Source organism: Tenrec ecaudatus, chromosome 15 (genome assembly GCF_050624435.1).
Source record: "Tenrec ecaudatus isolate mTenEca1 chromosome 15, mTenEca1.hap1, whole genome shotgun sequence".
Lineage (NCBI taxonomy): Eukaryota > Metazoa > Chordata > Mammalia > Afrosoricida > Tenrecidae > Tenrec > Tenrec ecaudatus.
Window position 1 is genome coordinate 84630940 of NC_134544.1, and position 12857 is coordinate 84643796.

The following is a 12857-nucleotide window of genomic DNA, read 5'->3' on the forward strand; positions in this document are numbered from 1 at the left end:
TGCTCGCTCCAAGGAAAGCAGACCCCTGTCACTGTCATGCAGCTCCTGTCTTTGTTTCTCAGCAAGAGTCATGTTGGTACCATGTCACACATTTCTTTTTTTAAAAAATTGTTTTATCAGGGGCTCCTACAACTCTTATCACAATCCATATATACATCAGTTGTGTAAAGTACATTTGTACAGTCATTGTCCTCATCATTCTCACAACACTTGCTCTCCTCCTAAGCCCCTGACATCAGCTCCTCATTTTTCCCCTCCCTACCCACCACCTTCCCTCATGAACCCTTGATAATTTATAAATTATTATTTTGTCATATCTTTCCCTGTCTGACTTCTCCCTTCACCCACTTTTCTGTCGTCCATCCCCCAGGGAGGATGTCACATGTAGATCCTTGTACTCAGCTCCCCCTTTCCTGCATGCTTTTCACACATTTCTTTTTCCTGAGTGCTTTTCAACATAAAATTATAATTTATCTTCTAGAGTCGCTATGAGTCAGAATCAGCTGTATGGCAGTGAACTTCACGTTGGTAAGAAGATGATGGGGTCATCCTTTCGCTTTTCAGTGTCTGAGAAGGCTAGGAACATCTGTACTTTATTCCATGGGCTTCTAATATGCAAAGTACCTCATCCATTTCCAGGTGAAATTTCAAGCATAGTGAAAAATGTTACATCACGAGCAGAGTTCTGTAGGATCCCTGACCTTGTCCATAAGTCATGAATTTCCTGTGGAAAGTCTTCTGCCTAGTGGTCACTTCTCACTAGTCGTGTCAAGATTCCAAAAATAGGTTGCCATAGGATTCCATTACTTGTCATCAGTGATTATTTTCCCTTTTCCCGGTTGTCCAAGATTTGGACCCAGGAGTGATGAATCCCTCACAGATCCTCTCCCTAAGCTTCACGGTGCCTGATGACTCCATGTTGCCAGAGCTGGAACTCCCAAAACCTGCAGAAGAGGTTTTAGTAGTTTGTGAGCGATATATTCTACTAGAAGAAACCCCACCCATCCATAAGGAAGTGATGCTCAAGCTCCAGAATGCCCACCAAGCAGTTCTCGCTGCAGCTGAGCACAATGACCCCGAGGCCACAGCGGTCCATTGCTGTGTGAGAGCAACAGTGAGAGGACTCAGTGCCGTCACAAACACAATGTCCCTGACATAATGACAGTGATCTATAGGGATCACATGGTTTTAGAAAACACAGGGATAAGACTTCTGGAGCCAGAGCAATGGGGAGGCACAGGACCATCTTGCCAACCTCTAAGGTTTCCGTTCCCTCCAAAATATTTGCTCCAATAATGACCTCTTCCTTAATATTTATAAAAAACCCCAAAGATATTGTAATTTTCATTAATTTGTAGATTTTATTCATACACTAAATCGCATGTGTGCAAGTATACCTTTTTTATGAATAAATGCTGTTTGCCTCATTGGTAGCTATGGCATGTATTTAAGGATTTTATATCCTGGATTGGTGTATGGGACTGAATGAACATGAAAGCACCCAATTCATAGAAACCCTATAAGACCCTGTGGATTGCCAAGATTGTAATAGTTTAAGCTGCAAAGAACTATGCCTGATTTCTCTACAACAGTAGAAAACTGGATAATTTTAATTGCCCTTTCATGGGCCCATATTTTTCTATAATTTCCAAGTTCCACAAATTTGAAAGTTCTGTGGGTACATTGATTAAATTACTGACCAAATATCACTTCATGATTTGGAGCAGTGGGACAAAAAGAAAAACAACATATCGTGGATTATAGAGCCCAAGCCAAGTTTTTTTTTCAATGTGGAAGGAAACTGCCAACTTATATGGATAATTTGCAGCACGTGATTAAAAACGCCGTCTACAAAGGGATACTCCAGGAGTTATATAATCATTTATCAATTTGAGGATTAAGAATGTAGGAGTGGAGTCTAGCCTGTCAATCAGATCATAGCCAATGAGGCTTCTGTGTGGGCATGGCCTTCTCATGGGAATTCTGGGAAATCCAGTATTTCCTCCTTTGAGGCAGGAAAGACTCTCTCTCACTACTTCACACTTTGGGAGACATAGCAGCTGAGAGGACACATGAACCCATCCTGTGCAGCCCTGGGCACTGGGGAAGTCATTGGGAGACCCCTGCCAGAGCTGAGATGTTTCCAATGACACTGGATGCAAAGACTTGCTACCCACTGGCCTGTGATCTTCTACGTTCGGCATCATTGCATGTGTTTCGTGAGTCTGAAGAGACTTTATAGATTGCTGTTGGACATATAGGCTAATATCAGACTTATGGACTTGATCTGGACTGGGCTGGGCCATTTTCTCAATGTTCAATTGTTCTTGTATATAAATCTACTTCTTATACACACAGAGATGAAAGTGACCTGGACTGAAAAAAAGAAAAGAAAGAAAGTGACCTGGACTAATGTGCAGAGATACACGCAGTCGGAATCTTATGTTGATCAGACACCCACCAACCCCAGATGCCATGAGATGACAGGCAGTCTGCTGAAGTGACCAGGATCAAATGATTACATTCCAGCCTACATGGGAGAAAATACTCAATTCAGTGATCTCCAACTGGCAACTGGGAGACTGTCCTGTGCTTGAATCTCTGGATATTGACTAAACCTCTGGGTTGTTTTTGTAACCTTGCCATTACTTATCCCTTCAGCAGAATCTTCTCAAAAGAAGCCATTTGAGTACCACTCTTTAATTGTATTTCAACCTTAAAAAATTAGAATATATTAGAGATTATACTGTGGTTACAAGTAAGAAGGAAAATACATGAGGTCAACTCTTAGTCTGGAACTTTTTGCAAACACTGATATGAGGGATAGACATGAAGGAGAAATCTAAATGGGAAATAAGCTTTAAAATGGCACTTTCAGAGATAGTGTCACTGCTTGCATTGTCAAAACTATGAATAATTTTCCAAACTGGATCAATCTGTGAGCTTGGTTAATTAATTCAAGGTGAGTTCTCTGAGCAGTTATTCAGTGGCCATGCACAGACCACAACTCGAGAGACTGAGCAGGAATATTCAGACTTCACAAGCACCCATTTCACCTGGGGTAAGGCCACTTCAGTGGCCATGACAAGCCCTAAATGTGGAGGTAACATTCCACCCTTGGTCTGTGAAAGCCAGCACATCTTCAGGCAGTGCTGTAACTCCTCTGAAAAAGCAGAGTTGTGGTCAAAGACGCTATTGCTCTGTGTTCTCCTGTGCCTGGTGACAGTTCCCCAAGGTGAGGGTCTCAGATAGCAAAGCTGGTTTATGGGGCCTGTGGTGAGTGCATGTGACTGACAGGAACTTATTCTCTTTATTTCTAGGTGTACTGTCCCAGGTGCTGCTTCAGGAGTCTTTTCTAGGTCTGGTCAAGCACAGCCTATTGTTCTCCCTCACCTGTATGGTCTCTGGTTACTCCATCACCAGTAGCTACTGCTGGAGCTGGCCCTTGGGGAAGAGTCTGCAGTGGTAGGGCCCCATATGCTATGGTGGTGATACATAGTATCACTCATCCTTCTGAAGTCCACTCTCTAATCACCAAAGACAATTACAAGAACCAGTTCTCCCTTTTGTTGAGTTCCCTGACGGTACATAACACAGCCCTGTGTTATTGTGCAAGGTACACATCCATTGTGGGGACTCAATGTGAGCCCAGACACAAACTTCCCCTGAAAGGGAGGCAAAGAGCAGCAGGAGGCACTAAAGACCCAAAACATCACAGGTCCCCACCCTAGACAGGCACTGAAGAGCGGTCGGGAGGATTTCCTGTTGGAGTCTGCATGTTCTCTAACTGGCTCTCAGCATCTCCAGGGACAGTTTTCACTATTCATTTCTTCCCTACATTTTCTAATCATCACTGCTAACTTGAAAGGAGGAACTAGTAAACTCTGTTTGCAGTAGAAATATTAACATGACTCTGACCCTTAATTATCTTTCTATATGACCCATTTTATTTTTATTTTTGACAAGCAGATTATCTTTCTCATTCTCATCCTACGTGTCACGTAAAAACGTCTAACAATGAATGGAAACACAGGCAGGTAAACACTCATGAGTGCAATGCATTGTTTAAAATTACTTGAGCTTAAAGGGTGACATTGATCTAAAGTGTTTATATTCCAGACCTGTTGTGAAGGCATTGTTTATTTGTTTTTGCCATTATTTTTGGACTTGTATGTAAGAATAGATGTTTTTCTTTTCTTAAAAATCATTTTGTTGGGGGCTTGTACAACCCTTATCACAATCTGAACATCCATCTATTGTGTCAAGCACATTTTTATATTTGTTGCCATCATCATTTTCAAAATCTTTTCTTTCTACTTGAGGCCGTGGTATCAGCTTCTCATTTCCCCCTCTCACTCCGCCAACCCCCTCCCTCATGAACCCTTAATAATTTATAAATTATTATTACTTTGACATGTCTTACACTGACTGATGTTTCCCTTTACTCACTTTTCTCTTGTTAGTCCCCTGGGAGGGGGTTATAGGTAGATCATTGTGATTGGTTCCCCGTCTCTTCCTACCTTCACCTTCCCCTCTTAGTATGGCTACTCTCAATATTGATCTGTGGGGTTTATCTGCCCTGGATTATCTGTGTTTCCAGCTCTTACCTGTACCCATGTACTTGCTCTGGTCAAGCCAGATTTGTAAGGTAGAATTGGGGTCATCATATGGCGGAGGGGGGAAGAGAGAAAAATTTTTATGTTTCATTGGTGCTATACTGCACCCTGACTGGCTTGTCTGCTCCCAGCGACCCTTCTGTAAGGGGTTGTCCAGTTGGCTAGAGATGGGCTTTGGGTTTCTACTTTGCAGTCCCCCGCAGTCACAATGATATGATTTTTGTTCTTTGATGCCTGATACCTGATCCCTTTGACACCTTGTGATCACACAGGCTGGTGTGCTTCTTCCATGTGGACTTTGTTGCTTCTCATCTAGATGGTCACTTGCTTATCTTCAGGCCTTCAAGATCTCAGATGCTATATCTTTTGATAGCCAGGCAACAACTGCTCTCTTCACCACCTTTGCTTATGCACCTGATTTCTCTTCAGCAATCATGTTGGGAAGGTGAGCATCATGGAATGCCAATTTAATAGAACAAAGTGTTCTTACATTGAGGAAGTACTTGAGTAGAGCTCCAATGTCCATCTGCTACCTTAATACTAAACCTATAAATATACGTACATAGATCTATTTCCCTATCATCATAAATATATTTACATATGTACATGCCTGTATTTAGACATTTATAAATGACCTTTGCCTCCTAGCCCTTTCTTCTATTTCCTTTTACTTTCCTCTTGTCCCACTATCATGCTCAGCCTTCATTTGGGTTTCAGTAATTCTTCTCGGTTACATTGCTTGATCAAGCCCTACACCCTCAATGCCATCGATTTTAGATAACTTCTTGTTCCTTTGTCCCTGGCATTGATAACACCCATTTTCACTCCCTATGTCCCTCCTTATGTCCCTCCCTATGTCCCTCCCCTGGAATCATCGTTCCTGTTGTTTTCTCCTCCAGATTAGATGGTTTTCCTTAAAAAGTATAATTCAGTGCCACTTCACTTATGGGTAATGTTTCTTTAATAAACACTACATACACAAAATTTTGTATCTTATTTCTTCTTATGTGAACTTCTGGTAGTTTTTTTATCTTGCGGCATTGCATTTAATTTGAACTATAAATTTACTAGTAAACATTTGTTATACTCTTTTTAAAATTAAATGTATTAGGACAAATTAACATAAGTATGTTCTTTTTATCTGTTTTTCCCACCCATCAGTCAGTTCTAGTATTGTTATGAAAACAATCCTTAGTTTTTTCTGGTGACTTGAATACTGCTTTGATTCTGGAAGTTATAATATTGTTGAATATTGGAGAATTTTAATGGCTTTCCTTTAGTAAGACAGTCTAGGAAGAACTCATGATGATTTCTCTTCAAAAATTAGCTAATGGAAACTTTATGGGTAGCAATAGAACATTATCCAGTATGCTGCTGGAAGTTGAGCCACAAGTTCAGAATATTTTCAAAATATAACCTGGAAAGTGCTGATTCCTCAAGGTAAAGACATCCTTGGTGACATGGATGGAGAAACGGTTTCAGGACTTTCATTGCTGATGTGATAGGACTAAAGCGAGAAGCTGTAGTATGCATGACAAAATTATGGGCATTCCGTAGGCTTAGAGAAATACCAGAAAGAATGACCCACTCAGGGATCAGTCTCTGGGACATCAAGGTTAGTTGGCACAAAGAAGTCCACAGAGACAATGAGGTAAATTCTATATTATTGAACAGTGATAGAAGTCTTCAGAACTTGTGAGGATTCTTTTAAGGTGCAGCCATTCACCTGTCTCTTCCCCCGAACAAATAAGAGTCGAGGTGACCACAGACTAAATCCAATGGAATAGCGTGGAAACACTAAATCCAATGAAATAATGCGCCATACAGAAATCAGCCTACAAAATCCTGAGGCCAGAAGAAGATGCCATCTGCCTACCATTATCGACCAATCTAAGAGGGGTCATGAGAAATAAATAAATAAGCAAAGGGGTATAGGTTCTACCATCACATTAGTGATGGGTTAAGTAAATGTTTGGTCAATTATAGCAGGCTAATTTTTAAGTTAATCATATTTTATGGCCCACAAATAATGTCATAAATATAAAAATGGCCCTTGGAAGGATAAAACAAAATCAACATTTCCCTACCCTTACCTTAGGAGGCCTGGATAAAGTGGTGAAATATGTAGAACACCATTTTAAAAAGACAGGGCTTACTGGTTGGATAGAGACTAGTGGAATCCGTGAGCGATTAGACCTCAGTAACCCTTCAGGCTTGGGACAATACTTATTCCAGTTGTTCAATGTTTCACTGAACTGTAGATAGCATGGTGAGAAAAAAAAAACACAAGGGAGCACACACTCAGGATGATTGACCATTTGAAAAAAAATGGCAGCATTTATCCAAGTACAAAATACTCTGCCAGAAGAAGTAGTAAAAACAAAGTAATACAAATTGGAAACCAGGGGGTAAGTGGGAGAAGTGCTATTGTATTATGGGGATTGCAATCCATGACATATAAGAAAATGGGTATGGATTGTTGAGAGGAAAGCAGATTTGCTCTGTTAAAATTCATCCAAGTCAAGGTAAAAACTAAATAACATAAGATGCTAAAGAAATTAATGTCTATAAAATAAGACTATGGAATTATGAAGTATGCTTCCAATACACTTGGAATTTTCATAAATCACTAGAATGCTGAATATTGATATCTTGAGTATGCAAAACTTTAAATGGATTGATGTTTTGGGAATCCATAAATCTATGGTTTACTGTTTCTGGAATGAAAAATTGAAGAAAAAATGATCTTGTAGTCATTGTCCAAATCATTTCATCCTGAAATACAACGTTCAAAGTCAGTGAAAGGTTAATATCCATAGACTGCCAAAGAAGACTAATTTAAAGTTTACTGAAGTTTAAGATGAAAAAATGAAAATTTTTAATGAACTGCTGCATTCTAATATTTAATCACATGAAAAATCAGGAGTCACTATAATTTCCATTAGTGATTGAAATACAAAGTTTTAAAAAAGTTGTCACAAAGATTCAAAAGTTTCAAAATGCAACTTTGTTGATTGAATTTTAGGGATTGCATGATAGATAGAATTCTTCATGACAAGTAATTTATTAATCACAAGCCTTACTTTTAAATACTCCACCACATGAATATGCAAATAATCAGAGATCTACTAGATCAAATATGAGTATGTTGTGTTTCCCGAAGGATCATTTAACTAGCATACCCTCCCCGACAGAAACGCTGAGGAGACAGCTCTCACACCATGGACTGGATCTTGAGAATCCTCTTCTTGGTGGTGGCAGCTACCGGGCAAGAAGTCACCGGTCTCAGGGAGGAGGAAGTGGTTGTAGCTACTCTAGATTGATTTTGTCCACCTGTCTTCACTCAACAGGCAGTGACTCTGAGGTCCAGCTGGTCCAATCTGGTGCTGGATTGAAGAAGCAGGGTGCTTCAGTGAAGATCTCCTGCAAAAATTCTGGACACTCACTCACCAGTTACCTTATTGGCTGCGTGAGGCAGACCCCTGGACACAGGTTTGAGTGGATGGGAGAGATCTTCACTAGTAATGATGGAACAAGATACCCACCAAAGTTCCAGGGCAGAGTCACCATGACCAGGGAAACAGTCATAAGCACAGCCTGCATGGAGCTGAATGGTCTGAGTTCTGAGTTCTGAGTATTGTATGAAGGCACTCAGTGAGATAACCCAGTGAGACAGCTGTGCTGGGCTCACAGAAGATAGTCCACCAAGGTACAGGCTGCCAAATTTTTCAGTTGGGTAATCAAGAGGACAAAAAGAAAAAACAAACATGTATTTACTTAAGTTGTTTGAGACAGTTCCCAATGCATGTCGCCCAAAATAAAAATTTAGGGAGGCGGGAGGGGGACAAAGGTCCCTTACAGATTTATTTATTTTCCCATTGGGAAGAAGAGCCTAGGATCCAGTTGGAGCCAGTGAGCTTGGTAGCAAAGCAGATTCTGTATGCAAGGGTTTATTCCAAATAAAATGTATATGCATATGATTGGTTAATCAGTGGATTGCTGCAAACAAGTTCTCTAAGCAATACAGTTGTCTTAGTTTCCTTAGAGAGTCTTTAAAAAGAAAGAAAGAATGAAAAGCACGGTCTGTGTTTTGTACTGTGTGGAAGAAAAGTATTTTGAACCGAAGGCTATTATCGCGTATTTAAGAAACTCAAGGGGACATGAAACTTTGGCTGCTCGATATAAAATGGTGGTTTTTAGATGAATTGAGCATTTTAAGGAAGGTCTTGAAGATCTCAAAGATAGATTCCAAGTAGAGGTCAGATCAGAAGTTTATGGAGAATGGTGGGACTGCTTTTATTTTTGTTTGTTTACTTATTGTTGTACAGGTTTTATATTGTGTCATTTCTGGGTGGGCATATGGTTGTCATGGGGCTAAGGATTAATCCTGCTAAGAAAACTGAAAATTGCATTGGTAAGAAAAATGTCAATGATGATTGACTTTACATAACAACACAAAACATGTCAATGCTTTGAGAGTAGTAAAGGTTATCCTAGGAAATTTTATTGTAAAAGACTCTGCCATGTTGGGTGAGTTGAAAACTGTCCAAATACCTATTATTAGGAGACTGGATAAATAAACTCTGATACATACACATAGTGGAATATCATGCATTTCTGAAAAACAGGGATGGATGGCATTATGAAACACCACATGATGTGAAGGGACTTGGAAACCATTATGCTGAATGCAATTAGTTGATCACAAAAGGACAAATATAGTATGTGTCCACTATTGTTTGCTAAACACCAAGATGAAGGAAGGCTTTTACCCTCAGGCTGTGCAATATTCTGAGCTGGTCTCCCAAGCAACAAGGTAGAGAGCCTGCCAAGTGCTCATGGAACATAAATCACCTGCTTTATATGTACGTGTTAAAAATCTCTCTGACAGAGGATATTTCATCTAAACTGGGGTCAGATTTTCAAGCAAGGGCTAGAAGAACATTCAGTTGCTGCCATACAACATTGTACTAAGGTCACTCAGAATCAGTAGACACATCTACAATACTGGATTGAGACTATACTTGTGTAGTCTTGGGATCCAATCCCAGTAGCCACAAAGTCAAGGGAACAGAAAACAATATTGGCTAAATGTGTGTTAGAAACATCTGCAACTTAAATGGTCTTGAATAGAAATTATATGACTTTGACTACAAAGGATTATCTTCTGAAGTGACTGCTGGCATTGGAGCCTCTGCTCATTTGGTTAACTTTGCAGTGGTTCTCAACCTGTGGATCATGACCTCTTTGGCAGATCGAACGACCCTTTCACAGGGGTCACTTAAGACCATCGGAAAACACGTTATGATTTACATTATGATTCATAACAGTAGCAAAATTACAGTGATGATGTAGCAACAAAATAATTTTATGGTTGGGGTCAGCAACATCATGAGGAACTGTATTAAAGGTCGTGGCATTAGGAAGGTTGTGAACGACTGCTTTACAGGAGCACATCAAGTAGTGGGAATTTCTTTAAATAAAAAATACTATGGAACAAAAGGTCCTGTTCCAGGCTATTCTGTTCCAGCAGTAGTACATAGCTTTATAACAGCGTGGGGGAAAGACCATGAAAAAGATGCATTAAAAATCAGAGTAACGCAGTTTTCATCAGTGCCTGTATTTGCGGTCGGCGATAGCTATGACATTTTTAATGCATGTCAGAAAATATGGGGTGACGATTTCAGACATGTAATAATATCAAGAAGTACAGATGTGCCACTAAAAATCAGACCTGACTCTGGAAATCCTTTGACATTGTATTGAAGGTTTGGGATATTTAATTTCGTTCCATGTTATAGAGAATTCAAAGGGTTACAAGTTACTGCCACCTTACCTAAGAGTTATTTAAGAGAATGGAATAGATATTAATACCCTATAAGCAAATTGTATAAGGGGTGAAAGGAAAAAAGGGGAGTATTGAAAATATTTCCTTTGTTTCTGGTGGAACTTTGCTACAGAAGTTAACAAGAAATCTCTTAAAATATTCCTTCAAGTGTAGTTATGTGGCAGCTTATGTATTTAAATCTATAGTTCTATTGGATCAAACATAAATGTACAATTACTGCTATTATCAACTTCGATACCTTCATATCAGCTCCCCCTATCCACTCCCGCCCCAACCCTGGAACCACCCCCCCTGCAGAACCCTCAATATCTATCTATCTATCTATCTATCTATCTATCTATCTATCTATCTATCTATCTATTTTTTGCTGTAACTTCCACCACCCCTTGCATCCTATCACCTGAAATTCTGATGTTTGTTCCCTTTGAGTGGTCTCATACAGTCACCATTGCTGTTAGTTTCTCCCTCCCCCAACTCCACACTTCCCCAGAAAAGACCTGCATGGGACTTCAATGAACCAGAAGGTAGGGAGAGGCTCCGAATTTATCGCCAGGTTCTCAAGGCTGGTTTCTGAGTGGCAGCAAAAAAGCCGCCTAATTTGGCCAAGGTAGGTAATGTAAGGCAAGGGCCCCAGGAAAGTCCAGCTGCATTCTTAGAACGCATCATGGAAGCTTTTAGGCTGTATACCCCCATAAATCTGACATCAGAGGAAAGTAGGGCTGCAGTAATAATGGCTTTTATTAATCAAGGTGCATCAGATGTCAAAAGAAAGTATAAAGGCTGGGAGAAAAACTTTGAAGGATTTGTTGGAAAGAAAGACAGCGGATGGAAGATCGATGGATCCAGGCAGGTGAAACTAGGAAGATGACTAGGGAAATTGCCCAAGTATTAGTGGCAGCTACTGCAAGTGAAGAGGGAGAACAAGGGAAGGCATTAATAGAAATGGGAGGCTAGACTAGGAAAAGATCAGTGCAGTTACTGCGAGGAAAGAGAGTACTGGGGCAGAGATTGACTCAAAAAAGAGCTTTTGAAAGGAATGATATGGTGCTGGCATTGCCAGGAGGATGGACACCAGTTTGACAGGTGCCGCAATCTTCATAAGACAGCATGTCCCCTATTTTTATGCGGGGGAAAAAAAGGCAGAACCTAGAATGAGGAACTCGGGGTTCAGAATCCCTCCCTGAGCCTAGGGTACCATGATTGGTGGAGGGGAAAATGGTTGATTTCTTGGTTGACACAGAGGCAAAACACTCGGTCCTCACCCACGACAATGAAAAACTGTCATCTCGTACCACCTGGGTGCAAGGTGTCACGGAGACCACCTGTTACCGATGGACTTCTACGCACAAAATGGACCTCAGTGTGGGTCAAGTAAGTCACTCGTTCATGCTCATCCCAAAGTGCCCAACGCCCCTGCTAGGAAGAGACATTTTAACCTAGTTAAATGCCCAAATATACTTTAAAACGAACAAGTCTGCTTGACGGATTCAAAAAGACACCTTTTAACTACTCCACACCACCAACCAGGATGAATATCAGTACTCACAGTAAAAAGAAAGATTCATAACTGCTAAAAGAAAAGAAATAAAGAATAAGACTGAGGTGATGCAGCCACTGGAAGCTGTAACACTGCCAAAAGCGGTGGCAGCTGTGCACACACCCGGCCATCAACAAGGAGACTCCATGGAAGCTAAGGGCAATCGTGCTGCAGACAAGGAGGTGCAAAAGGCTGCGGTCCAAGAAAAGGAAGGAGATGGACCTGGAGAACCAGGTGGGCAGGTATGCCTTGTTCCATTTTCTCTTCCAGGAAAGGGGTCCATTCCAATGTGCCTGGCTACACAGCTGAAGAACTGTGGGTCAAACAAGAGCTGTAAGCCCTAATAGAAGAGGGCTCGCCATGGCTAAAGGCCCAGGACAATCTTATCTTCCCCGCTGAGGTGGGACGCGAGATGCTGTACAATTTACATTGTACTACTCATTTAGGGGAAAAAAAGATGCTACAATTGTTGCAAACTGCCAAACTACAGTTCAAAGGCCAAGGACTGACTGCAGAACAGCTGGTGATCCCATGCCTTGTCTGCCAAGAAATGAAACCAGGTAAAATTATAAATATGCATCAAGGGGCTAGAGAAAGAAGTAAGCAACCTGGGCTACATTGGGGGGTGGATCTCACTGAGATCAAGCCAGGCAAATATGGTTACAAGTACTTGTTAGTCCTCGTTGAGACTTTTTCAGGTTGGGTAGAAGCTTTCCCAACTAAAAGAGAGACAGCCCTGATAATAGCAAAAAAGGTGTTAAAAGAAATAGCTCCAAGATATGGAATGCCTCAAACAATTGAATCTGATAATGGGCCTGCTTTTGTAACTGAGGTCGTTCAAAATTTAGCTCAGGCT

The 12857-nt window shown here is 40.8% G+C and overlaps 1 pseudogene; it reads left to right on the forward strand.

The window, feature by feature from the left end:
* The first annotated feature begins 916 nt into the window (after window positions 1-916).
* Window positions 917-10669, forward strand: LOC142427562 (nicotinamide phosphoribosyltransferase pseudogene; annotated as a pseudogene).
* The last annotated feature ends 2188 nt before the right edge of the window (window positions 10670-12857 follow it).